Below are 24,182 nucleotides of genomic sequence, written 5' to 3'. Positions count from 1 at the left end.
AAGCAGAAAAGAAGACGACATTGGGACATGGCTCTGAGAGCCCGTCAGCACTGGGGAGACCTGAAGACGGGGAAAGAAAGAACACCCGGTGAAAGCAACGTGAGCACGAGGGACATCCGACACCAAGCCCAGAGCACCTCAGCGAGCGTGTTAAACAGGACACGTCAGGGATCAACGTACCTCGGCACAGAGACTAAGCGTTGGATATTGGCATCCACCTACAGCTGCGGTTTCCTGCTGCTTCCACCAAGAGCCTGGCTAAAGTCCTGGCACCGCTCGCGAGGGCCGCAGTTCCACGCTGCAAGCGTTTGGGCACAGGACAACGAAAGCAGAGACCGCCTTCCGGTAGGGACACCAATGTCACTTACCCCGCTCCAGGGATCAGGGCACAGCCAATGCAGCAACTCAGGGGGCCCAGAAGGCCAACAGCATCTGGCGGAGGACTCGGCCCATCTGGAAGAGTGACGAGAACAACTCTGTGATTCTGAACTTCGTGTCTAATAACGTCCACACCTTTCCGAGTAACACGACACGTTCAACGCGGCAACTCAGGCAGCCCAAAACGCCTACAGCATGTGGTGGTGGAGGCGCCAATCCTAGAAAGAAAGAAGAAAGCTTCACATGCAGGACTGAACAACGTCGGTTAGAAAACAATACTGGTGATACTAGAAATTCCAACTCATGGACAGCACTCAGCACAAGCCTGTTTGGGACCTACCTCATCTTTTGGCATCACACGTGGTCAGAAGAGTGCATTTGGATCCGGGAAACTCCAACAAAGCGCCAACGGGCAACATGGAAAAAAAAGAAGAAAAACCGATCAAAGGGGTAGAAAATGCTGTTGAACCAAGCAGAAAAGAAGACGACATTGGGACATGGCTCTGAGAGCCCGTCAGTACTGGGGAGACCTGAAGACGGGGAAAGAAAGAACACCCGGTGAAAGCAACGTGAGCACGAGGGACATCCGACACCAAGCCCAGAGCACCTCAGCGAGCGTGTTAAACAGGACACGTCAGGGATCAACGTACCTCGGCACAGAGACTAAGCGTTGGATATTGGCATCCACCTACAGCTGCGGTTTCCTGCTGCTTCCACCAAGAGCCTGGCTAAAGTCCTGGCACCGCTCGCGAGGGCCGCAGTTCCACGCTGCAAGCGTTTGGGCACAGGACAACGAAAGCAGAGACCGCCTTCCGGTAGGGACACCAATGTCACTTACCCCGCTCCAGGGATCAGGGCACAGCCAATGCAGCAACTCAGGGGGCCCAGAAGGCCAACAGCATCTGGCGGAGGACTCGGCCCATCTGGAAAGAGTGAAGACATCTTCGTGTCTTGTAACGTCCACGCCTTTTTGAGTAACAGGACACGTTCAACGCGGCAACTCAGGCAGCCCAAAACGCCTACAGCATGTGGTGGTGGAGGCGCCAATCCTAGAAAGAAAGAAAGAAGAAAGCTTCACATGCAGGACTGAACAACGTCACGTGGAAAAGAATTCTGGTGAATTGAGAAAACCCAACTCATGGACAGCACTCAGCACTGGGGAGACCTGAAGACGGGGGAAAGAAAGAACACCCGGTGAAAGCAACGTGAGCACGAGGGACATCCGACACCAAGCCCAGAGCACCTCAGCGAGCGTGTTAAACAGGACACGTCAGGGATCAACGTACCTCGGCACAGAGACTAAGCGTTGGATATTGGCATCCACCTACAGCTGCGGTTTCCTGCTGCTTCCACCAAGAGCCTGGCTAAAGTCCTGGCACCGCTCGCGAGGGCCGCAGTTCCACGCTGCAAGCGTTTGGGCACAGGACAACGAAAGCAGAGACCGCCTTCGGTAGGGCCCAATGTCACTTACCTCCAAGGATAGGGCACAGCAACGCAGCAACGGGGCCACAAGCCAACAGCATCTGGCGGAGGACCGGCTCTGGAAGAGTGAAGAATTCTTTTCTAATAACGTCCACACCTTCGAGTAACAGACACGTTCAACGCGGTAGAGCCCAAAACGCCTACAGCAGTGGTGGAGGCGCATCCTAGAAAGAAAGAAGAAAGCTTCACATGCGATGAACAACGTCGGAAGAATTCTGGTGAATGAAAAACCAACTCATGGACAGCACTCAGCACAAGCCTGTTTGGGAGCCTACCTCTTCTTTGGGCATCACACGTGGTCAGAAGAGTGCATTTGGATCCAGGAAATCCAACGAAGCGCCAACGGGCAACATGAAAAAAGAAACAGATCAAAAGTGTAGAAAATGCTGTTGAATCCAAGCAGAAAAGAAGACGACTTGGGACATGGCTCTGAGAGCCCATCAGTACTGGGGAGACCTGAAGACGGGGAAAGAAAGAACACCCGTGAAAGCAACGTGAGCACGAGGGACATCCGACACCAAGCCCAGAGCACCTCAGCGAGCGTGTTAAACAGGACACGTCAGGGATCAACGTACCTCGGCACAGAGACTAAGCGTTGGATATTGGCATCCACCTACAGCTGCGGTTTCCTGCTGCTTCCACCAAGAGCCTGGCTAAAGTCCTGGCACCACTCGCGAGGGCCGCAGTTCCACGCTGCAAGCGTTTGGGCACAGGACAACGAAAGCAGAGACCGCCTTCCGGTAGGGACACCAATGTCACTTACCCCGCTCCAGGGATCAGGGCACAGCCAACGCAGCAACTCAGGGGGCCCAGAAGGCCAACAGCATCTGGCGGAGGACTCGGCACATCTGGAAAGAGTGAAGACATCTTCGTGTCTAATAACGTCCACACCTTTCCGAGTAACAGGACACGTTCAACGCGGCAACTCAGGCAGCCCAAAACGCCTACAGCATGTGGTGGTGGAGGCGCCAATCCTAGAAAGAAAGAAGAAAGCTTCACATGCAGGACTGAACAACGTCAGGAAAAGAATTCTGGTGAATTGAGAAAACCCAACTCATGGACAGCACTCAGCACAAGCCTGTTTGGGAGCCTACCTCTTCTTTTGGCATCACACGTGGTCAGAAGAGTGCATTTGGATCGAGGAAACTCCAACAAAGCGCCAACGGGCAACATGGAAAAAAAAGAAGAAAACCGATCAAAAGGGTAGAAAACGCTGTTGAATCCAAGCAGAAAAGAAGACGACATTGGTACATGGCTCTGAGAGCCCATCAGCACTGGGGAGACCTGAAGACGGGGAAAGAAAGAACACCGGTGAAAGCAACGTGAGCACGAGGGACATCCGACACCAAGCCCAGAGCACCTCAGCGAGCGTGTTAAACAGGACACGTCAGGGATCAACGTACCTCGGCACAGAGACTAAGCGTTGGATATTGGCATCCACCTACAGCTGCGGTTTCCTGCTGCTCCCACCAAGAGCCTGGCTAAAGTCCTGGCAACGCTCGCGAGGGCCGCAGTTCCACGCTGCAAGCGTTTGGGCACAGGACAACGAAAGCAGAGACCGCCTTCCGGTAGGGACACCAATGTCACTTACCACGCTCAAGGGATCAGGGCACAGCCAATGCACCAACTCAGGGGCCCAGAAGGCCAACAGCATCTGGCGGAGGACTCGGCCCATCTGGAAAGAGTGAAGACATCTTCGTGTCTTGTAACGTCCACGCCTTTTCGAGTAACAGGACACGTTCAACGCGGCAACTCAGGCAGCCCAAAACGCCTACAGCATGTGGTGGTGGAGGCGCCAATCCTAGAAAGAAAGAAAGAAGAAAGCTTCACATGCAGGACTGAACAACGTCACGTGGAAAAGAATTCTGGTGAATTGAGAAAACCCAACTCATGGACAGCACTCAGCACTGGGGAGACCTGAAGACGGGGAAAGAAAGAACACCCGGTGAAAGCAACGTGAGCACGAGGGACATCCGACACCAAGCCCAGAGCACCTCAGCGAGCGTGTTAAACAGGACACGTCAGGGATCAACGTACCTCGGCACAGAGACTAAGCGTTGGATATTGGCATCCACCTACAGCTGCGGTTTCCTGCTGCTTCCCCCAAGAGCCTGGCTAAAGTCCTGGCACCGCTCGCGATGGCCGCAGTTCCACGCTGCAAGCGTTTGGGCACAGGACAACGAAAGCAGAGACGGCCTTCCGGTAGGGACAGCAAAGTCACATACCACCGCTCCAGGGATCAGGGCACAGCCAAGCAACAACTCAAGGGGGCCCAGAAGGCCAACAGCATCTGCGGAGAACTGCCCATCTGGAAAGTGTGAAGACATCTTCGTGTCTAATAACCTCAAGCCGTTTCCGAAGAACAGGACACGTTCAACGTGGCAACTCAGGCAGCCCAAAACGCCTACAGCAGTGTAAGGGAGGCGCCACACAATCCTGGAAAGAAAGAAGAAAGCTTCACATGCAGGACTGAACAACGTCACGGAAAAAAGATTACTGGTGAATTGAGAAAACCCAACTCATGGACAGCACTCAGCACAAGCCTGTTTGGGAGCCTACCTCATCTTTTGGCATCACACGTGGTCAGAAAGGTGCATTTGGATCCGGGAAACTCCAACAAAGCGCCAACGGGCAACATGGAAAAAAAAGAAGAAAAAAAGATCAAAGGGGTAGAAAAAGCTGTTGAACCAAGCAGAAAAGAAGACGACATTGGGACATGGCTCTGAGAGCCCGTCAGCACTGGGGAGACCTGAAGACGGGGAAAGAAAAACACCCGGTGAAAGCAACGTGAGCACGAGGGACATCCGACACCAAGCCCAGAGCACCTCAGCGAGCGTGTTAAACAGGACACGTCAGGGATCAACGTACCTCGGCACAGAGACTAAGCGTTGGATATTGGCATCCACCTACAGCTGCGGTTTCCTGCTGCTTCCACCAAGAGCCTGGCTAAAGTCCTGGCACCGCTCGCGAGGGCCGCAGTTCCACGCTGCAAGCGTTTGGGCACAGGACAACGAAAGCAGAGACCGCCTTCCGGTAGGGACACCAATGTCACTTACCCCGCTCCAGGGATCAGGGCACAGCCAATGCAGCAACTCAGGGGGCCCAGAAGGCCAACAGCATCTGGTGGAGGACTCGGCCCATCTGGAAAGAGTGAAGACATCTTCGTGTCTTGTAACGTCCACACCTTTCCGAGTAACAGGACACGTTCAACGCGGCAACTCAGGCAGCCCAAAACGCCTACAGCATGTGGTGGTGGAGGCGCCAATCCTAGAAAGAAAGAAGAAAGCTTCACATGCAGGACTGAACAACGTCACGTTGAAACAGAATTCTGGTGAACTAGAAACCCAACTCATGGACAGCACTCAGCACAAGCCTGTTTGGGAGCCTACCTCTTCTTTTGGCATCACACGTGGTCAGAAGAGTGCATTTGGATCCGGGAAACTCCAACAAAGCGCCAACGGGCAACATGGAAAAAAAGAAGAAAAACCGATCAAAGGGGTAGAAAATGCTGTTGAACCAAGCAGAAAAGAAGACGACGTTGGCACATGGCTCTGAGAGCCCATCAGCACTGGGGAGACCTGAAGACGGGGAAAAGAAAAGCACCCAGTGAAAGCAACGTGAGCACGAGGGACATCCGACACCAAGCCCAGAGCACCTCAGCGAGCGTGTTAAACAGGACACGTCAGGGATCAACGTACCTCGGCACAGAGACTAAGCGTTGGATATTGGCATCCACCTACAGCTGCGGTTTCCTGCTGCTTCCACCAAGAGCCTGGCTAAAGTCCTGGCACCGCTCGCGAGGGCCGCAGTTCCACGCTGCAAGCGTTTGGGCACAGGACAACGAAAGCAGAGACCGCCTTCCGGTAGGGACACCAATGTCACTTACCCCGCTCCAGGGATCAGGGCACAGCCAATGCAGCAACTCAGGGGGCCCAGAAGGCCAACAGCATCTGGCGGAGGACTCGGCCCATCTGGAAAGAGTGAAGACATCTTCGTGTCTAATAACGTCCACACCTTTCCGAGGAACACGACACGTTCAACGCGGGAACTCAGGCAGCCCAAAACGCCTACAGCATGTGGTGGTGGAGGCGCCAATCCTAGAATGAATGAAGAAAGCTTCCCATACGGTACTGAACACCGTGGGTTAGAAACGAACTGCGGTAACTCTAAAAACCCCAAGTCATGGACAGCACTCAGCACAAGCCTGTTTGGGAGCCTACCTCTTCTTTTGGCATCTCACCTGGTCAGAAGTATGCATTTGAATCATGTAAACTCCAACGAAGCACCCATGGCTAAATCAGAAGTAAAAATGAATTTGGAGGAAAACGTGACGAGGGAGGGAGAAAATGGAGACGAAAGGCTCCTCTTTGGCAACTCTTCTAGATCCAGCTGAACATTCTGTTCCAGAGCACAACTCAAAACTACAGAGGAAACAAAGGGAGTTCTACGTAGGCAGAATAAAAAGAATGCTATGTTCCTTCAGTATTGAAAATCAACAACACAAGCCACTCCCAGAACACCGCTATAAGGGAAACACAGCGGCACAGAAGAAAGCATCCATGTTTTCCCAAACCACTGCTCCAAGGGAAAAAAAGGAAATAAAAGAAATTTATTTTATATGCTACCTGCTAGAAGGCATATACCACTTTCACTTCAAAAGCATGAAAGAGAAAACTAAAATGCACAGAGTACTCTCTTCCAACAACACGTGCGTTTGGTTGGGGCAGCAAATGGCGCAGCTCCGTATCACAAAGAACTGCAATCATGAGCACCGAGCTCCCCAGTGCCAGCCAAACCAACCAGACGTGCCGATGGACAGGCAGAATCCTTCAGTAGGACAGCCAGGAAAAGCGTCCAACGAAGCACCCGCTTCTCAGCCTTCTGGTTCCTCTTTGAAAACCCAGAGGTCACTGTATTACGAGCCTCTAAAGCCCGAGCTCGCAGTCTGGTGGAAGTCCAAGCACAGGTCGGGTTATTACAGCCAGTCCCCAAAAGGACCGACTTCTGTCCTCACCCCCAGTCTCAGTTCTGTGACACACACGTGTATCTCTCAGGGGTCACCTGGTGCTCTTCTGACGAAGGCCACACGACTTTCTGGCTGCGCACTCTTGGACCTGGATCAAGCTGAAGGATGCTTGACTCACTGCAGCCAGTCGTCCTATCAGCTACAACTCCAGAATTCCAGCCACCAATCTGCTGCTTCTCTGTTAATTGGTGGCTTTACTGTCCAGCACGCTACCCTGCATTCCAGAGACAGGACAGCTAACTATGCTGTTTGGAGAAAGACCCCCAGGAAAAGGGGAAAAAAGGTATGGGGGGGAATGGAATTGGGATGGGATGAAGGGGGGGGGGGAGGGAGGGAAAGGGGAAAAGGGGACGAGGGGGGAAAAACGGAATTGGGAGTTTCCAAGGAGGGGGAGGGTTCTCGATAAATAAAAGAGAATGTAGAGAAATGGAGAGAGAAAAATAAAAAAAAAAAAAAGAAGGAAAGGAATGGAAAGGAGATGAGAAGAACAGGAAATGGAAGCGGAAAAGAAAGGAAGAAGGAAGGAAAAGGAGGAAGCGAAAAAGGAATCAAGAGGAAAAAGGCTGGAATGGAACTGAGAAAGAAGGAGAATCACAGAGAAAAAGAAGAAGGGGAGGAAGAACTGAAATGGGAAACGGAAAGGAGGGAAAAACAGAATGGGAAAAAGGAGGAGAAAGAGAGTGAGAAAGAAGAGGGAGAGTGAGCAAATGGACCAGGATAAAAGAGGAAAAAGAACTGAAAGGACAAGAGGGAAGAAACAGGAATTGGGGGGAGAGAAAACGGGGACAGGGTGGGAAATATAGGAGATAAGGTGGGAAAAAAGAATTGGGATGGGGGGAAAAGGATTGGGGAGGAAAAGGGAAGTGTGATGGGAGAAAAAGTGGACAGGGGGGAAAGGGGAACTGGGGATGGGGGGCGAAAAAGAAGGGGGAAAGAAAAGGGGGGGAAGGGGATGGCAGGGGGAAGGGGAAAGGGAAACAAGGACAGGAAGGGGAAAAGGGGGGGAAAAGGGAAACAAGGAGGAGAAGGGGGAAAAGGGGGGAGAAAGGGAAAGGGAGGCAAGGAGAGGGAAAAGGGGAAGAAAAAAGGGGACGGGGGGAGGAAAAGGGGACGAAGGGAAGGAAAAGAGGAAAAGTAGGGGGAAAAGGGGCCGAAAAGAAAAGGGGAATGGAGAACGGGGACAGAAAAGGCCAAAGGGGAAAAGGGGACGAGGAAGGGGAAAGGGTAAAAAAGGATGGGGAGGAAAATGGGCATTGGGACAGGGAGGGAGAAGGGAGAAAATGGGGATGGAGAGGGGACAGGGGAAATGAGGGCGGGGGGTGGAGAAGAAAGGGGGACGGGGGGGCATGAAGGCAGACTACAGGAGAAAGGGAGGAGAAAAGGGGGAGAAAGGGGGAGAAAGGAATTGAGATGGGAGGAAATGGGAATTGAAATGGGTGGAAATGGGGATGAGGGATAAAAATGGAATTGGGATGGGAAGATTATAGGACGATGGAGAAAAAAGGGACTGAAATGTGAGGAAATGTGGACTGAGATGGGAGAAAATATCAGGACAACAGGTTTTGAAAGCTGAGTGAGTGGGGGTCTAGAGTGGCACCAATGCCATGGAACGTGCAGAAGAGCCTAAAAGCTCTCTGGGAAATCCAGAGCTTGCCTGCCAAGCGCGGCTATGTCGATCGAAGTCTTTCTTGGAGTCCTCACGCCGCTTCTTGGATGAAGAATGGGGATCCGGAACCTTCTGCCAAACACAAAGCAACAAGCCAACATCTCAGCATGGAGCAGAACGCCAAGAACTCGGTCCTTCCCAAAGCTCAGCACTCACCAACCCCAGTGGCACGGGAAGCCCGGGCAGAGATGCAGCCCTGCAATTGCCAGCCCTTCAATGAGCTCAGGCCGGGCTGCGGCTCCCCCCAGTCCCACCCCCGGCTTGATGGCATCCAGCTGTGCAGCAGGGGAGGGCCTGGGGGGCAGGGCCTAAATGGGGAGGGAGAGGCCAAAGAGGGAAAGAGGATGGAATGGGGCAGGAAAAAGGCGGGTAAAAAGGGGCAGGAAATAGGCGGGACAGGGGAGGAAAAAGGGGGTAAGGGGGGGAGAAAGGCGGGAAAAGGGGCGGGAGAAAGGGGCGGGAAGAAAGGGGCGGGAGAAAGGGCGGGAGAAAGGGGCGGGAGTGAAAAAGGCGGGAGAAAGGGGCGGGATGAAAAGGGGCGGGAGAAAGGGGCGGGACGGGAAAGGGAAAAAGACGGAGAAAGGGGCGGGACGGGAAAGGGAAAAAGACGGAAAAAGGGGTGGGACAGGAAAGGGAAAAAGACAGAAAAAGGGGTGGGAAAGGAAAGGGAAAAAGTCAAGAAAGGGGCGGGACGGGAAAGGGAAAATGGGTTTGAAAAAGAAGGGAAAGGGGAGGGAAAAAGGTGGGAAAAAGGGGGAAAGGAGCAGGAAAAGGGTCAGGAAAAAAACATGGCAAAGGGGCGGCAAAGGGGCGGCAAAAAACACGGGAAATCGGTTGGAAAGGGGATGGAAAAAGGCAGGAAAGGGGCGGGAAAACGGAGCAAAAGAGGCCGGAAGGGGGATAGGGATAGAGACCCTAACCCCAGGACAAGCAAAGCGGAGACGCCTTCTGGTAGGGACAGCGGTGTCACTTACCCCGCTCCAAGGATCAGCGCCCAGCCAACGCAGCAACTCAGGGGGGCCCAGAAGGCCAACAGCATCTGGCGCTGGACTCGGCACATCTGGAAGGAGAGAAGAGATCCTCATGTCTGCTCATGTCCACACCTTTCCGAAGAACAGCACACGTTCAACGCGGGAACTCGGGCAGCCCAAAACGCCTCCAGCATCTGGTGGTGGAGGCACCGATCCTGGAAAGGAAGAAGAAAGCTTCCCATGCAGGACTGAACAACGGCGGTTAGAAAGGATTACTGGTGATACCGGAAACCCCAAGGCACGGACAGCACTCAGCAAAAGCCTGTTTGGGAGCCCACCTCTGCTTTCGGCATCACTTGTGGTTAGAAGTGCGCGTTTGGAGCCTGGAAACTCCAACGAAGCACCACCGGGCAACACAGGAAAAACAAATGGAATTGGAATGGGAGGAAAATGGGACGAGAGAGGGAGAAAATGGGGACGTGGTAGGAAACAGGGACTGGGACAGGAGGAAATGGGGACAAGGGAAGAAATGCTGGTACAACCAGATTTGAATGCTGAGTGAGTGGGGTTCCAGAGTGGCACCAATGCCATGGAACGTGCAGAAGAGCCAAAAAGCTCTCTGGGAAATCCGGAGCTCGCCTGCCTCTGAAGGCTCTGTTATTTTAAATGCTAGTTTGAATTTGAATGCTCCATTTTTAAGAAGGGAAGTAAGAACAATCCTGGGAACTACGAACATAACAGTCTCACCTCTGTGCTGGGAGGGAGCACCGAGCAGATCCTCGTAGAAGTCGCACTAAGGCACACAAATGACAGGGAGGTGATACAGGAGAGCCAGCGCAGCTTCACCAAGGCTAAATCCTGCTTGACCAACCTGGCGGCTGCCTATGGCAGTGTCACTGCATCAATAGACGAGCCAAGAGCCACTGATATCACCCACCTGCACTTCAGGAAGGCCTTTGACGCAATGTCCCACAACATCCTTCTCTCCAAGTTGCAAAGATACGGATGCGATGGGTGGACTGTTCGATGGACAAAGAACCGGCCGCGGGATTGAGTCCAGAGAGCGGCGCTCAGTGGCTCCACGTCTGGATGGCGACTGGTGGCGAGTGGCGTCCCAAAGGGGTCCATGCTGGGGCTGGGACTCTTCAGCGTCTTCATCAATGACAGCACCGGCGGGGCCGGGCGCACCCTCAGAAAATTTGCTGATGACACCGAGCTGTGGGGAGCAGCGACACAGCAGAGGGACGGGACGCCAGCCAGAGGGACCCAGACGGGCTCCAGCAGCGGGCACAGACAAACCTCAGCAGGCTCAACAAATCCAGGTGCGGCGTCTTGGACTTGGGATGAGAGAACCCCCCACTACCAATACATGCTGGGGGATGGAAGGACTGAGCATAGGCCTGTCCCAAAACACCTGGTGGATGGCGAGCTGGACATGAGCCAACAAAGTGCCCTCCCAGCCCAGAAAACCAACCACATCCTGGCCTGCACCAAAAGACGCGCAGTCAGCAGGTGAGGAGAGGTGATCCTGCCCCTCTGCCCTGTGCTGAAGAGGCCTCACCTGGAGTGCTGTGTCCATATGAAGAGTCCTCAGGGCAGAAGGGACACGGACCCGTCGGAGCACATCCAGAGGACGGCCCCAAAACACAAAGAACCAAAGGATCAAACACCTCTCCTCCAAGGACAGGCTGAGAGAGCTGGGGCTGTTCAGCACGGAGGAGCGAAGGCTCCGAGGTGACCTGGTAACAGCCTTTCGATACCTAAAGGGGAACTAAAGGAAAGAAGGAGGGAAAACTTAGGTTAGATGTAAGGAAAATATCTTTTACAGCAGGAGACAAGGGGAAATAGTTTTAAGTTCAGGAAGAGAAGATGAGGTTGGATGGCAGGGGAAAGTTCTTTCCTGTGAGAGTGGTGAGGTGCTGGAACAGCTGCCCAGAGAGGCTGTGGATGCCCCGTCCATCCCTGGAGGTGTTCGAGGCCAGCGTGGATGGGGCCCTGGGCAGCCTGGTCTGTTGTGACATGGGGTGGTTGGTGGCCCTGCGTGTGGCAGGGGGGTTGGAGACTCGTCATCCTCGAGGTCCCTTCCAACCGGGGCCATTCTGTCATTCTGTGATTCTGTGCAGTGGAACAGGCTGCCCAGAGATGCGGTGGACGCCCTGTCCCTTCCAAGGTGAGGCTGGATCAGGCTCTGGGCAGCCTGATCTAGCTGTGGATGTCCCTGTTCATCGTGGGGGAGTTGGACCAGATCATCATAAATGGTCCATTCCGACTCCAAGGAGTCTATGGCACGATACCTGAAGCCGTGAGGCACGATGACACAAAGGACATGGATGGCTTATTGGGCTGGAAGAATAAACCCCAGGGAGCAAGGCGAGCCCCTTGCAACCCCCATTCCATCTCAAAGTCAGCTTTCCACAGCCATCACAAAACCCACCTGCATACCAGCAATGCATGAACAAGGGCTTCATGGTGTTCCACTGTCTGCTCCACAGATTTCACAGAGCTTAAAGCACTAACCAAAGCAGCCCCAGAAACCCTTCTGTCTGTCTGCAAAACAGAATGAGAGCCAAAGAGACGCGGAACATAATTTAAACACGTGCCCTTAAACAATACTCAGCAAGGGTGGAATGAATACGTGGCACAGGAGACACAGAGGGGACGTGGGCAGAGGACACAGGGAGGACACAAAGACACAAACGGGACGCGAGAACACAGAGGGAACGTGTCATAAAACGGGCTGGGACAACGTCGTGGCAGACAAACCCAGTTTGGAGTCCCAGGGTGGAGATTACGCAATGAGAATCATGAAAGAGGGAACAGAGACTTCACGAGAAGGTACTGAACTGAACAAGAACTGCAAAGGAAACCTGGAGAACATAGAATCCCTTTGCGGAAAAGTGCACCAGCTCCAGGCATTTCCAGAGTTGCAATGCTCAGCCAGCCAACCAGCGTTACCTTGGGGCTGACGGAAGCATTCCAGAAACAGATGGGAGCAAAAGAAAGGAACGAGCATCAGTCCCGCCATGACCGCTTCAGAAAAAGGCAGATAACCCCTTCGCTCCCCTCAGAGAACAACTGGAAGGCAGCATGAGGAGGGGCAGAGCAGACATAGCTACTGTAAACCAGCTTAGGAGCCCCATAGAAAGGCACAGATCAGAACCCTGCAAGAAAGAAAGAATCACTCACCTCTTTCCAAGAACCAGAGCTCACCCAGCAATCCACAGGAGGCATCTCCAGGAAGAAACGCTGCCTGTGGGGCTGCCAGCCCTTAAATGAGGGGAGGGAGGGGTGGAGCCAGGCTCAGCCCCATCTGGTCCCACACGTGCACCGCTTCCACCTGTGCTTGCAGGGCTGCACCCCTCACCAGCTGCTCCATCACTGCTTCAGGCTGCCATCTCAGAGTTCCCCTAAAAGCATGAAGGAGAAAAAAAGAAAAAAAAGGAATGACCGGCAGCCAATGGGGTCTGCCTGTCTGGTTTAGGGGTAGGGGGTTTAATCAATGGACATGCTAGTATGGTCCACATACTTGGATTCCAGTTTGTCCTCAATGGCAATCGGTGACATTTCTAACAAACAGGGGAGCACAGGTTTCAATGCCGATATCTCAGCAAGATGCTGAGAAGCTGCATGTGCAGCAAAAGGGCTGAGATTATTGGTGTGAACGGAGCGAGTGCTGCCTGCCAAACTGCTGGGCTCAGCTTACGGCTCCCCAGTGAGAAACGCGCGTCATCTACTTGCACAGCAATTAAAGCCCAAGGTGAAATTATTTTAGGGGTGCTATCCTCAGTGGGTGAACCCGGCACCTGCCTGTGCGGCAGCGTGTGGCCTTTCGGCTCAGACATCAGTCCCGAGCCCCAGAGAAACAGGGAGGTGATGGTGACACTCCAGGGCGAGGAGCTGCTGTTGGCCCTCACACAGCTTGGAGTTTGTTATCCATACATAATGCTGTACTCGTTGATTTTTTTAAATCAGTGACAGTATGCGGTCTGATCCAATGCCTTTGAAAAGCATGGTTTAAGGATCATCAGCTGAGAAGAGCAGCAGAACAGGGGGCCGTTGCACGGGGAAGGCATGGGGAAGGAAGTGAGGAAAGAAAGGAGAAAGCCTGGAAAAGGAATGGGGAAGGCACGGAGCGAAGGAAGGGGGCAAGACATAGGGGAGTGAAGGGGGAAGGACAACATAGCTGCAGAGCAGCCTAAAAAGCAGCAACAAGCTCTGGGAGGACTGCAGACTGCCAAATTCTGCACTGGGTGTGCATGCTGTCATTATCTGCTTGGGTCAGGTCAGGCTTGTTGTCACTTCCAAGCTCCCGCAGCGGGAAGAGCTCGAGCAACTGCTCCAGCTCAGAGCCCGCTGCCTGCAGCTGCACCTTTGCTTCCTTCCCTCCTGCCCGGAGCCTCCAGGCTGCTCCCACACTCCTCTGCCCACCCCCAAAATGCCAGAGAAGACATCTGGCGGCGGGCTGGAGGAATCCCAGCACCCCGTTTTCCTTCTGCCTGCAGCTCTCTCCTCCTCTGCCACACAGGGCTCCAGCCTGCCAAACGGGAATGGTTGGGAGGAAAGGGAGTGCTGGCAGGAGCGACTGCTGCAGCTGGCTGGGGAGGGTCTGCAGACCCCGTGCCCTTGTGGGCAATCTGTCCAGCTGCAGGAAGACCGGGGAAGGGCAGATGAAATCTGCAGCTGAGCCAGATGCACCCGCACAGCTCTTGGGCCATCTTGCCAATGGCAGCTGTGACGCATTGATTCTTTCTGTGCAGGTGAATTCATTTTTTCCGTCTGTAAATCCAGGTGGAGAATGGCAGTTTTCATTCATCTTTGTGGAAACACTGTAATGGTCCACACTAATCTCAAAATTGCAGCTTTATGCTGTGACTGCCTGTGTAGACCTGCTAGGGCCTAAAACTACCCATTTTCTGGCATAAAAAAGAATAAAAAGCCAAAAATGAAACCTGCAGTTGAAGAAAGGCTCTTGGATAAAAATACATTGAAGTATAAACAAGACAGAGGCTGAGCAAACATTAATATGGCCCTGCGCTTTTTGCCAAAGGGCTTTAATTTCGTTATCATGAAATCTGCCAGGCTGCTGCACTTTGGTATGCAAACGTTTGGAAAAAAATGAAACAGACGCTGCCAAAAAGGAAAAAAAAAAAAACAAAAACTTTTTTTTACAACTATTTATAAGCACTTGGCACAGCTCTCCTGGGTTTGGAGCAGCTTCTCTCCTTCGTCTTTGCCCACACAACTCCTCCACTTCTAACCTCGCGTTGTTCCCCCGCCATCGCACCACACACAGAGAACGGAGCGCCAGGGACTGCGCCGCGGGTCCCCGCCAATCCCGTCAGACACGTTCTTTCCGCGGTCTCTGCTGCCACCTCGTGGCCGTTACATGGAACTGCCGCTGTCTGCCGCCCAGTCCCGCCAGCAGCACAACGCATGCGCGTAGAAATGCGGAAGTGCCGTTCTAAGCGCTCTGCGCAGCGAATCCTCCGCTCTCTATGGTGATCAGTCGTCCAGCTAATAGCAAACGCGCCCGTTGTCTCCACAAACCACTACGGCTACGGGCAAGCAGGCGATTCTTGGACCGCCGGCCCAGCGATATTCTCCCCCTTCTAAGCCAGGATGCCCCTCGTCGGCACCGCACCGCGCATGCCCGAGCACCAAACGCACACGGCCGCGATTCCACCGATTGGCCACGAGGGGGCACCGGAGACCGCGGGAACAACAACGACGACCAGGTGGACGCGGAGCCGCGCCGCAGCTGCTTCTGGCGCTCCGTTCTCTCTGGCGTGAGGGCAGAGGAGAACGCAGTTAGATGGGGGGTGAGGGAGGAGAACGTTACGTCACGTGGAAGGAGACGAAGAAAACCAAGCAAAGCTTCTCTACACCCAGCAAACCTCTGCTAACTGCTTCAGAATATCTGTAAATAAGTAAATAAATAAATAAGTAATCATCACATCGATTTTGTCCTTTTTTTTTTTTTTTGGTCAGCATCTGAGGTGATGAAAAAGCCGGCATCAATTGGACAGGTGTGCACAACGAAGCCAAGGATGGCTAGGAACGACTGACAATCGTTAATGTGGCAAAACAACTACAATGCAAAACAGTCAACTTCCAGAAAAAAAGACACAGCGGTAACAAGTTCCGTACCTGGCCACACCACTCTCAGATCCCATCCGGGGCTCCCGAGCCTTGTAAATATCCACTGCGATATCAGTTCTGACACGGAGCCATTTGTCGGCAGTCCTTCGACTCACAACCCGTGCCAGGATCTGCTGCGGGGCGTTCTGACCGTGGGCACCATGGCTGAGCTGTTTTAACAACAGTTGGATTCCCAGGCACGGTTTCAAGGATTTGGTCTGCTTTTGACCGAAAGAAGAATCGATATGAAATGTGAGGTATGCGTAAGTCATCGTGAGGCGAGCTTCTCAGCATCACCTTTGGGAAACAGAGAACGGATTTGTCATAAAAGCCTCAGCACGGCAGTAGCATAGAACGCTGCCTAAGAACAATGAGAACGCTTCGTGAGGAGGCAAGGAGCCGTACGACCTCCGTCTGGGAAATCCAGATCCATTTGCCCCCAGGCTCCTCTTTGGCAACTCTTCTAGATCCAGCTGAACATTCTGTTCCAGAGCACAACTCAAAACTACAGAGGAAACAAAGGGAGTTCTACGTAGGCAGAATAAAAAGAATGCTATGTTCCTTCAGTATTGAAAATCAACAACACAAGCCACTCCCAGAACACCGCTATAAGGGAAACACAGCGGCACAGAAGAAAGCATCCATGTTTTCCCAAACCACTGCTCCAAGGGAAAAAAAGGAAATAAAAGAAATTTATTTTATATGCTACCTGCTTGAAGGCATATACCACTTTCACTTCAAAAGCATGAAAGAGAAAACTAAAATGCACAGAGTACTCTCTTCCAGCAACACGTGCGTTTGGTCGGGGCAGCAAATGGCGCAGCTCCGTATCACAAAGAACTGCAATCATGAGCACCGAGCTCCCCAGCGCCAGCCAAACCAACCAGACGTGCCGATGGACAGGCAGAATCCTTCAGTAGGACAGCCAGGAAAAGCATCAAACAAAGCACCCGCTTCTCAGCCTTCTGGTTCCTCTTTGAAAACCCAGAGGTCTCTGCGTTAGCTCCGCCTCGAGCCTGTAAAGCCCGAGCTCGCAGTCTGGTGGAAGTCCAAGCACAGGTCGGGTTATTACAGCCAGTCCCCAAAAGGACCGACTTCTGTCCTCGCCCCCAGTCTCAGTTCTGTGACACACGCGTGTATCTCTCAGGGGTCACCTGGTGCTCTTCTGACGAAGGCCACACGACTTTCTGGCTGCGCACTCTTGGACCTGGATCAAGCTGAAGGATGCTTGACTCACTGCAGCCAGTCGTCCTATCAGCTACAACTCCAGAATTCCAGCCACCAATCTGCTGCTGCTTCTCTGTTAATTGGTGGCTTTACTGTCCAGCACGCTACCCTGCATTCCAGAGACAGGACAGCTAACAATGTTGCTTGGATGAACATCAGACCCTCTTCCACTACCACCTGTTAAACACAATCCAGTAACGAAGGCGCTGCCCCACACATGCGGGGGCTGCACCCTGTGCACATTGCTCTTACGAGCAGTGCGTAGCAAGATGCCAGGGGCTGTGAGACATGATGACACAAAGGAGTTTGGTGCTCGGGGCACAGTCAGTACAGCTGGGGAAGGATGGCTGCTCAGCAGCTCCAGGGAAACTCAGCAAGTGCACCTGTCGGTACGACCCCCAGGCTCTCTACCCAGTGCCAAAAGCGTTAGGTTTAGAGCTACACTGTGGGTTGATATACTTATCTTCAGAGCTCCCGTGAAGCTTGGGGTTCAGGTCAAAAAGAAAATTAATGCTGCCTCCCAGCCCATCCCAGTGAGGCAAAGGCAAGCAGAACAGCCAGGGCAGGCAAAGGCAAAGGCAAGGCAAGTGCCGCAGAGAACTGCCAAGGAAAGGGCAAGGGCAAAGGAAACGCCGCAGGGAACGCCCAAAGGAAAGCCAAGGCAAGGGCAAGCCTGCAGAGAAAGGCCAGAGCCAAGAGCTCAGGAGGAAGAAAACAGGCAGACTGCAGAGTACCCTACAGCACAGTAACGAGCTCCTTTGGGAGCTCTACGTTTCAGCAAGCAACGGGTAAACGTTGGTGAGGGTACGTTGTCCTCACCAGTTTGGGCAACCAGCAGCCAGTCAGCAAAGTCAGGGCGTTCCAGGAGATGAAGCTTTCTCTTTCTCACTGCTCTCGTGAAGAGCCACAGCTTTCTGGCTGCAGCTGTTACACCACCAGAGCACTGCGGTTCCCTGCCACCGCCTTGCGCCTCTGTCTTCTCCAACTGCTCATCACACAGCCCTCAAGTATTACATTTGGTAGGTGGGAATTGAGGAAGCAACGCCACCCCGGCCACCCCCCTCCCCATCCCACACCGTGAGCAAAGACCAGGCTCCAGCCCGCCTGTAGAACCGGAAATCCAGGAGTCTCTGGGACCCGATCAGACGCATGGCAGAGTCGTAAGGGAGTTTGGTGATGTCGTTGCCAAGCCACTCTCAGCGGTATTTGAAAAGTCATGGCAATCAGGTGAAGTCCCTGGTTAATGAAAAAAAGGCAGCATCACACCCATTTTTAACAAGGGAAGAAAGAACGATCCTGGCAGCTACCAACATCACAGTCTCACCTCTCTGCTGGGAAAGAGCACCGAGCTGGGGCTGGGACTCTTCAATATCTGCATCAGTGACAGCACTGGCAGGGTCGGGCGCACCCTCAGAAAATTTGCTGACGACACCGAGCTGTGGGGAGCAGCAACACAGCAGAGGGACAGGACGCCAGCCAGAGGGACCCAGACAGGCTCCGGTCAGCAGGTGAGGAGAGGTGATCCTGCACCTCTGCCCTGTGCTGAAGAGGCCTCATCTGGAGCGCTGTGTCCTCAGGGCAGAAGGGACACGGACCCGTTGGAGCACATACAGAGGATGGCCGCAAAAAAACAAAGAACCAAAGGATCAAACCCCTCTCCTCCAAGGACAGGCTGAGAGAGCTGGGGCTGTTCAGCACGGAGGAACGAAGGCTCCGAGGTGACCTGGTAACAGCCTTTTGATACCTAGAAGGGAGCAAAAGGAAAGAAGTAGGGAAAATTCAGGTTATATTAAAATATTAATTTAGAATATTAATTTAGTATCCAAAGGTAACTTTTCAAGAAGCAGTATGAAAAGTCAATGAAAAGGAAATACGTGATGAAATATTTCCATCTAAAAAATCCTTGCTAAACCTCTCCCCTTCAAAAAGGAAGCATTCTGGGCCCTGTTAGCAGCAGCTCAGAGAACATCTCGCCCCACAAAGTGCGGCACGTTCTTTTTGCTCACAGGCCCCTCATCCCTCTAATTAGTGTCAGATTCACTGCAGATACATGGACCAGAACAGCCGTTCGGTTCTGCTGAGGTAGGAACCCACTGCTGGGACGTCCCACAGTCCCGTTCCCCGCCTTTTCCAGCATTGGTGGGGAAAGGAAGAGCAACTGACTTCACCTACCCAGACGTCTGCAAGGCCTTCGACGCGGTCTCACGTCACAGGGAGAAGCATGGGGGAGAGCTCTGGTGGCTGCAGAAATCGAGATGCTGCTTTAAAACAACATGACTTACTGGGCACGAGACATGAAAGACAAGGTTAAGGTTAAAAAGCCTCCCATCCCCATGGATGTGGCAACAGCTGCCTGCTCACCCAGCAAAGCACTCACCCAGCAGATGCCTTTCATAGAACCATAGAATTAGCAAGGCTGGAAAAGATCTCCAAGATCATCCAGTCCAACCACCCACCTACCACCACCATTTCCCACTGAGCCACGTCGCTCGGTACAACACCCAATGCTCCTTGAACACCTGCAGGGACAGTAACAATATCACCTCCCTGGGCAGCCCGTTCCAGCGTCTGACCGCTCCTGTGGAGACGTTTTTCTTCACATCCAACCTGAATCTCCCCTCGTGCCACTTGAGGCCTTCCCCCTAGCCTATCACTACTTACACGGGAGAAGAGGACGACCCCACCTCGACATAACCTCTCTTCAGCTAACTGCAGAGAGTGAGAAGGCCTTCCCTGAGCCTCCTTCTTCTCCAGACTAAATAATCCCAGTTCCCTCAGCCGCTCCCCGTAAGACTGGTGCTCTGGACCTCTCACAGCTTCCCTGCTCCTCTCTGGACACATTTCAGGGTTTCAATGTCCTTCATGCAGTGAGGGACCCAGAACTGAACGCAGTACAGTTCCTTCTTTGTACAACCTGACGCTTTAAAGCAGAAGCTCACCCAGCAATCACCTACCTTAGACAAGCTCAACCTGCAGGGAAAAGTTATTCCTCTGTGTCTGCAGACGTTGCACGCATTTCCAGGTGCAAGAGTCAGCCCAGTTCTCAGCACAGCTTTACCAACCACAGAAATCCAGTTGATGCCCGCCGTGCTTTTCTCTCTTCTGAAACACTGTACTGCTGCAAGAAGCAACAAATAAAATCACAGAATCACAGAACTGGGGTTGCAAGGGACCTCCAGAGATCACTGGGTCTAACCTCCCTGCAAAACGGGTTCCCTACAGCAAGCTGCACAGGTGGGTGTCCAGGAGGGTGTGGAATATCTCCAGACAAGGAGAATCCACAGCCTCCCTGGGCAGCCTGCACCAGCGCTCCGTCATCCTCGATGTGAAGAAGTTCCTTAGATTTTGGTGCGGAACTTCCTGTGCTCCAGTTTATGGCCATTTCCCCTTCTTCTGTCCGCACAGACTGTTGACAAGAGGTTGGCCATGTCCTTTTGACTCCCTCAATTAAGATTTTTATAAACATTTATCAGAATCCTCGAATGGCCTGAGTTGAAAAGGACCACAGTGATCATCTAGCTTCAACCCTCCTGCTATGGACAGGGATGCCAACCACCAGACCAGGCTGCCCAGAGCCACATCCAGCCTGACCTTGAATGCCTCCAGGGCATTCCTCCTAATATCCAACCTAAACCTCCCCTGTCTCACTTTAAAACCAGCCCCCCTTGTCCTATCGCCATCCACCCTCACAAACAGCCGTTCCCCTTCCTGCTTATACACTCCCTTCAAGCACTGGAAGGCCACAACCAGGTCTCCTCGGAGCCTTCTCCTCTCCAGTCTACACAAGCCCACTTCCCTCAACCTTTCCTCACAGCAGAGCTGCTCCAGCCCTCTGACCATCTCAGTGCCTCCTCTGGACCCGCTCCCAGAGCTCCACGTCCTTCCTGTGCTGGGGGCCCCAGGCCTGGACGCAGCGCTGCAGATGAGGCCTCACAAGAGCCAAGCAGAGGGGGACAATCACCTCCCTCTCCCTGCTGGCCACCCCTTTTCCAATGCAGCCCAGAACAGGGGCTTTATTTTTTATGTATATCTTTGTATCCACACCTACAGTCCCCCCACAAGGCCCTACAGCTCCATATTCCTCCCTATAGCCCCCAACAGCCCCCAGTAGCTCCATATGACCCTGTGGCCCATCGCAGCCCCAATCTCCATATACACCACCCCTTAGAGCTCCGTATCTGCCTCTATCCGCCCCATATACCTCCCATAACCCCTACACCCTTCACAGCCTCCTACAGCCTCAGAGCTCGCTATATCCCCCCATCGCCTCCCTGCAGCTTCCAAGAGCCCCACACAGCCCCTCTCCCTGGCCCGGGACCGCTCTCCCGCACATCTCCGGCACAGCTGTCCTCAGCACTCGCTCCCGTGGTGCCGCGGCTTCCCTCTCGGTGCTGCCCGGACAGCTCCAGCTGCCACCGCGGTCTCCTGCAGGGCAGCCCAGGCTGCGGCAGTGACGCTGTGTGAGGACAGCCGCGCCTCCAACCGCCGGCTCCCAACGTTCAGCCCCGCGCACAGCGGCGCAGCCAATGGCAGCCAGCGGCGCTGCCGCTGCCCAATGAGGGGGCGGGGGCAGGGCAGGAGCTGGTCAGGGTGAGCTCCTCCTGCCTCAGCGCGCTGATGACAGGGCTGCAGCTGATCTGCACGGCCAGCTCCTAAGTGGGAGCCAGGAGTGAACACGGCTGGAGAAGCGAGTTACTGGGGAGCAGCCGACGCATCGAAATGCATCGGAAAGCCCTGAAAGGCATCACAAAGCCACAGCCAGGAGGCTTGGGATTATCTCGAGCAGCACCCAGGACACTAGAGAGTATTTGCTGCCATCCCAAATGGTAGCAGAGCTCTCGCTGCAGACAAAACAGGAACAAACGCGGAGCTCTGCTGCATGCACCCCACAGCCGTCGCCTTGCAAGATGAGGAGCCTTGCTCTCTGCTGCATGCATCCCAGTCCCTGTGAATGAAGACTTGGAAGGCAGGCGAGGCGTTGATTGAGCACCAGCGTGCTTTTATTATCATATAAAGACTGGAGGGCGTGAGAGGTCCCGGGTAACGATGGGACTCATACTCCCTTGTCATGGAGAGAGTGGCTCAGACTGCTGCTGCCCGGTGCCTGGGGCTGGAGGCCTGATTCTAAGTCCCCCTCCACGAGGCTCGGCTTCTCCTCCATGATGCTGACCTGCTCCCCCATGGAGGTGCTGCTGTCGGGGCACCCGGGTTGTGCTTGGGCTGGGCTGCACTGCAAAGGCGCTGGGTCACAGTCCAGGCTGGTGACTGTGCTGTCTGGCTGGCTCGGGTCAGCATCTTCAGCAGAGCCGGGAGAAATGAGGGCATGAACTTGGATGAGCTCCTTCTCTCCATCGCCGTTGGTATGTGGAAGGCTGTCATCGGAACCGCAGTGATTCATGCTTCCTAAGAGCTCTCCATTCAGGGAAGCACACAGCGCACCATCGCTACTTGCTCTGGATCTTATGGGTTGACAAGGGCTCGATTCACCTAGGTTAGCGCCAAACTTTCACAAGATGAATTAGCAAAGTGGTTCTTGATCAGGAGTGAACTGAAGATGTTAGGTATGAACGCTAGAAGGAGAATCAAGCCCACTGGAAAGCTGGCCTTGCACCTTACCTGCCAACCCTACGACTTGTGTCTCTGAGGGCTCCCTGGGACGGCGCTGCAGTTGGCGTTTGGCCACAGAGGATGGTTTTTCTTAGGCTGAAGCAGGAACACCCAGAGCCAGCCGGTGATTCCTTCATCTTGCTGGGTGGACTTTGTCTGGAGAGAGGAAACAGGGAATGGTGTGAGTCGTGCGTGGGTGCAGGTGAGGGAAGAGCTGCACTGAGCTCTTGCCAACAGCTGCTTGTTCCTGGCACCGCCGGGTTTCTGCTGAAACACAACTTAGAAACTCACTCCCTTTCAAGCAGTTGAGGATGGTTCCATTCCTATTAGCTCAGCCCTGAAGTCTTGCTGGCTAAATTCCCCTAAGCTGTATCAAGCAGGATGCAGAGCATGCGAGCGAAGGCTCCACGGCTGTACAGGACAGCATCTAAGGGATGGCTTTGATTGAGCTGGCAGGCATAAGTGCTTTCTGAGGAACCGTGCAGCCATAAGGGAAGTTCCAAAGCATCTCTGACTCTGACATGGATACCTCATTCGGCCCCATCTCCCTGCCATGTTTAGTTTCTAGTGCCAGCAGGTCTGACCAACAGCTCTGCTTAGAGGAGAACCGGAATTTGGTTTCAGGCATGAGGCCCTGAAATCTGGAAAAACCCCAACCTTTCCAGGTACAGCCAGCACAGGCCACGGAAGACATCAGCGTGGCTTTCTACATCTCATGACTGCCTGCCCAGCAAGGAAGGAACGGCACCGTTGTGAGGCTAAACTGAGCCCGGTGGGCACCTTGATGTTAGTTGAATCTCAGAGACCAAAGGGAGTAGAGATTCACTGCAACACTTCAGGCACCATCTGTTTAATTTTGTTTCAGCAGGATTTGGCACGAGAAATAATGGGAAAAAAAAGAAACAACCACAACAACCCAAACAATGATGATAGGTGCTGGAAAAGAAAGAAAGAAAGTCCTCTTTTACCTTTCGGATTGGAAAGTCGAGGAACTCTGTGGAATTTGCCCTGCACAGCTGCGGGGCCCCTTCCACTTCTATGTCCCTGCTCTGCGTCACGAGGGGGAGAGCTGCTGTGGCCTTGCCTCGTGCCTGTGCCTCCTCCAGGGTGAGCAGCTCTGTGGCAGGAGAGACACCCACACAAAACTTGGGCCCTGAGAGAGAACTGGGCCCTGTAAGGGAAAACCACAGGTAAGAGCGAGGATCAGAAAGCGGCCATCACAGTTCTGGGGGGAGGTGCTGTATTTTTCTCAGACTTGCTTATCCGAGCCCACTGGAAGAAGAGGAGCTCAAAATAGCCACGGGGTCAGAGTGTGTTTATGGCAAAGGACACGGTCGTAATGAAGAGCAGCTCACTGTATCAAAACAGGCAGACCAAATCCCTAGAAAACGGGGGCAGGGAACTCAGAGAGCTTCGCTGCCACACGTTCATCAAGCTTCACCTGCGTGCAAAACATCATAATGACGGTGACGGTTTTCTCCTTGTAAAGTTTGGGCCTGCACATTCTCAGCATCCAGCAACAGGATGCCGTATTCTAACTAAGCCCAGAAGTCTGCTGTCCCCTCCATAGTAGAAGCGTATTCCAAAGATCGTGGAGAAGGCCTGCATTTGATCAAGGTGTCTGATCGAGATCAAGCTCATGCAGGAAGACACTCACCTGCTCCACCTGCGATGTCGGATCCGGATT

General features: G+C 53.5%; 1 protein-coding gene and 5 long non-coding RNA genes across 17 annotated transcripts in view; all 6 read right to left on the bottom strand.

The window, feature by feature from the left end:
- ALDH18A1 (aldehyde dehydrogenase 18 family member A1) overlaps nucleotides 1–24,182 on the bottom strand; it is a 77,778-nt gene that overhangs the window by 5,255 nt on the left and 48,341 nt on the right. The gene's annotated exons all lie outside the window — the stretch shown is intronic.
- On the bottom strand, nucleotides 11–2,187 carry LOC146543916 (uncharacterized). Of its 2 annotated transcripts, XR_014884637.1 has the most exons (4): nucleotides 2,136–2,187; nucleotides 719–1,427; nucleotides 571–596; nucleotides 11–453 (listed from the first exon to the last, which is right to left on the bottom strand). It is a non-coding gene; the product is annotated as an uncharacterized LOC146543916 (long non-coding RNA). The 2 variants fall into 2 exon arrangements; XR_014884636.1 differs by lacking the exon at nucleotides 11–453 and having other exon boundaries at nucleotides 492–596.
- LOC146543915 (uncharacterized) lies at nucleotides 3,373–6,115 on the bottom strand. Its single transcript, XR_014884868.1, has 3 exons — nucleotides 5,250–6,115; nucleotides 4,420–5,127; nucleotides 3,373–3,661 (listed from the first exon to the last, which is right to left on the bottom strand). It is a non-coding gene; the product is annotated as an uncharacterized LOC146543915 (long non-coding RNA).
- LOC146543913 (uncharacterized) lies at nucleotides 6,134–19,804 on the bottom strand. 7 transcript variants are annotated; one of them, XR_014884865.1, is made up of 6 exons: nucleotides 19,550–19,804; nucleotides 19,345–19,466; nucleotides 19,061–19,129; nucleotides 9,527–11,294; nucleotides 8,541–8,624; nucleotides 6,134–7,100 (listed from the first exon to the last, which is right to left on the bottom strand). It is a non-coding gene; the product is annotated as an uncharacterized LOC146543913 (long non-coding RNA). The 7 variants fall into 7 exon arrangements; XR_014884863.1 differs by lacking the exon at nucleotides 19,550–19,804 and having other exon boundaries at nucleotides 9,527–10,739; nucleotides 11,085–11,294; nucleotides 19,345–19,533; XR_014884861.1 differs by lacking the exon at nucleotides 19,550–19,804 and having other exon boundaries at nucleotides 6,135–7,100; nucleotides 9,527–9,738; nucleotides 10,271–11,294; nucleotides 19,345–19,533.
- LOC146543914 (uncharacterized) lies at nucleotides 11,886–15,843 on the bottom strand. Of its 2 annotated transcripts, none has more exons than XR_014884866.1 (3): nucleotides 15,671–15,843; nucleotides 12,710–12,930; nucleotides 11,886–12,070 (listed from the first exon to the last, which is right to left on the bottom strand). It is a non-coding gene; the product is annotated as an uncharacterized LOC146543914 (long non-coding RNA). The 2 variants fall into 2 exon arrangements; XR_014884867.1 differs by lacking the exon at nucleotides 15,671–15,843 and adding an exon at nucleotides 14,782–15,043.
- LOC146543912 (uncharacterized) lies at nucleotides 21,866–22,647 on the bottom strand. The gene is made up of 2 exons (XR_014884801.1): nucleotides 22,505–22,647; nucleotides 21,866–22,375 (listed from the first exon to the last, which is right to left on the bottom strand). It is a non-coding gene; the product is annotated as an uncharacterized LOC146543912 (long non-coding RNA).

The sequence above is a fragment of the Meleagris gallopavo genome, chromosome 8 (assembly GCF_905368555.1).
Source record: "Meleagris gallopavo chromosome 8, MGAL_WU_HG_1.1, whole genome shotgun sequence".
In the NCBI taxonomy this organism is placed as follows: domain Eukaryota; kingdom Metazoa; phylum Chordata; class Aves; order Galliformes; family Phasianidae; genus Meleagris; species Meleagris gallopavo.
This window is presented reverse-complemented; position numbering and strand designations above follow the sequence as displayed.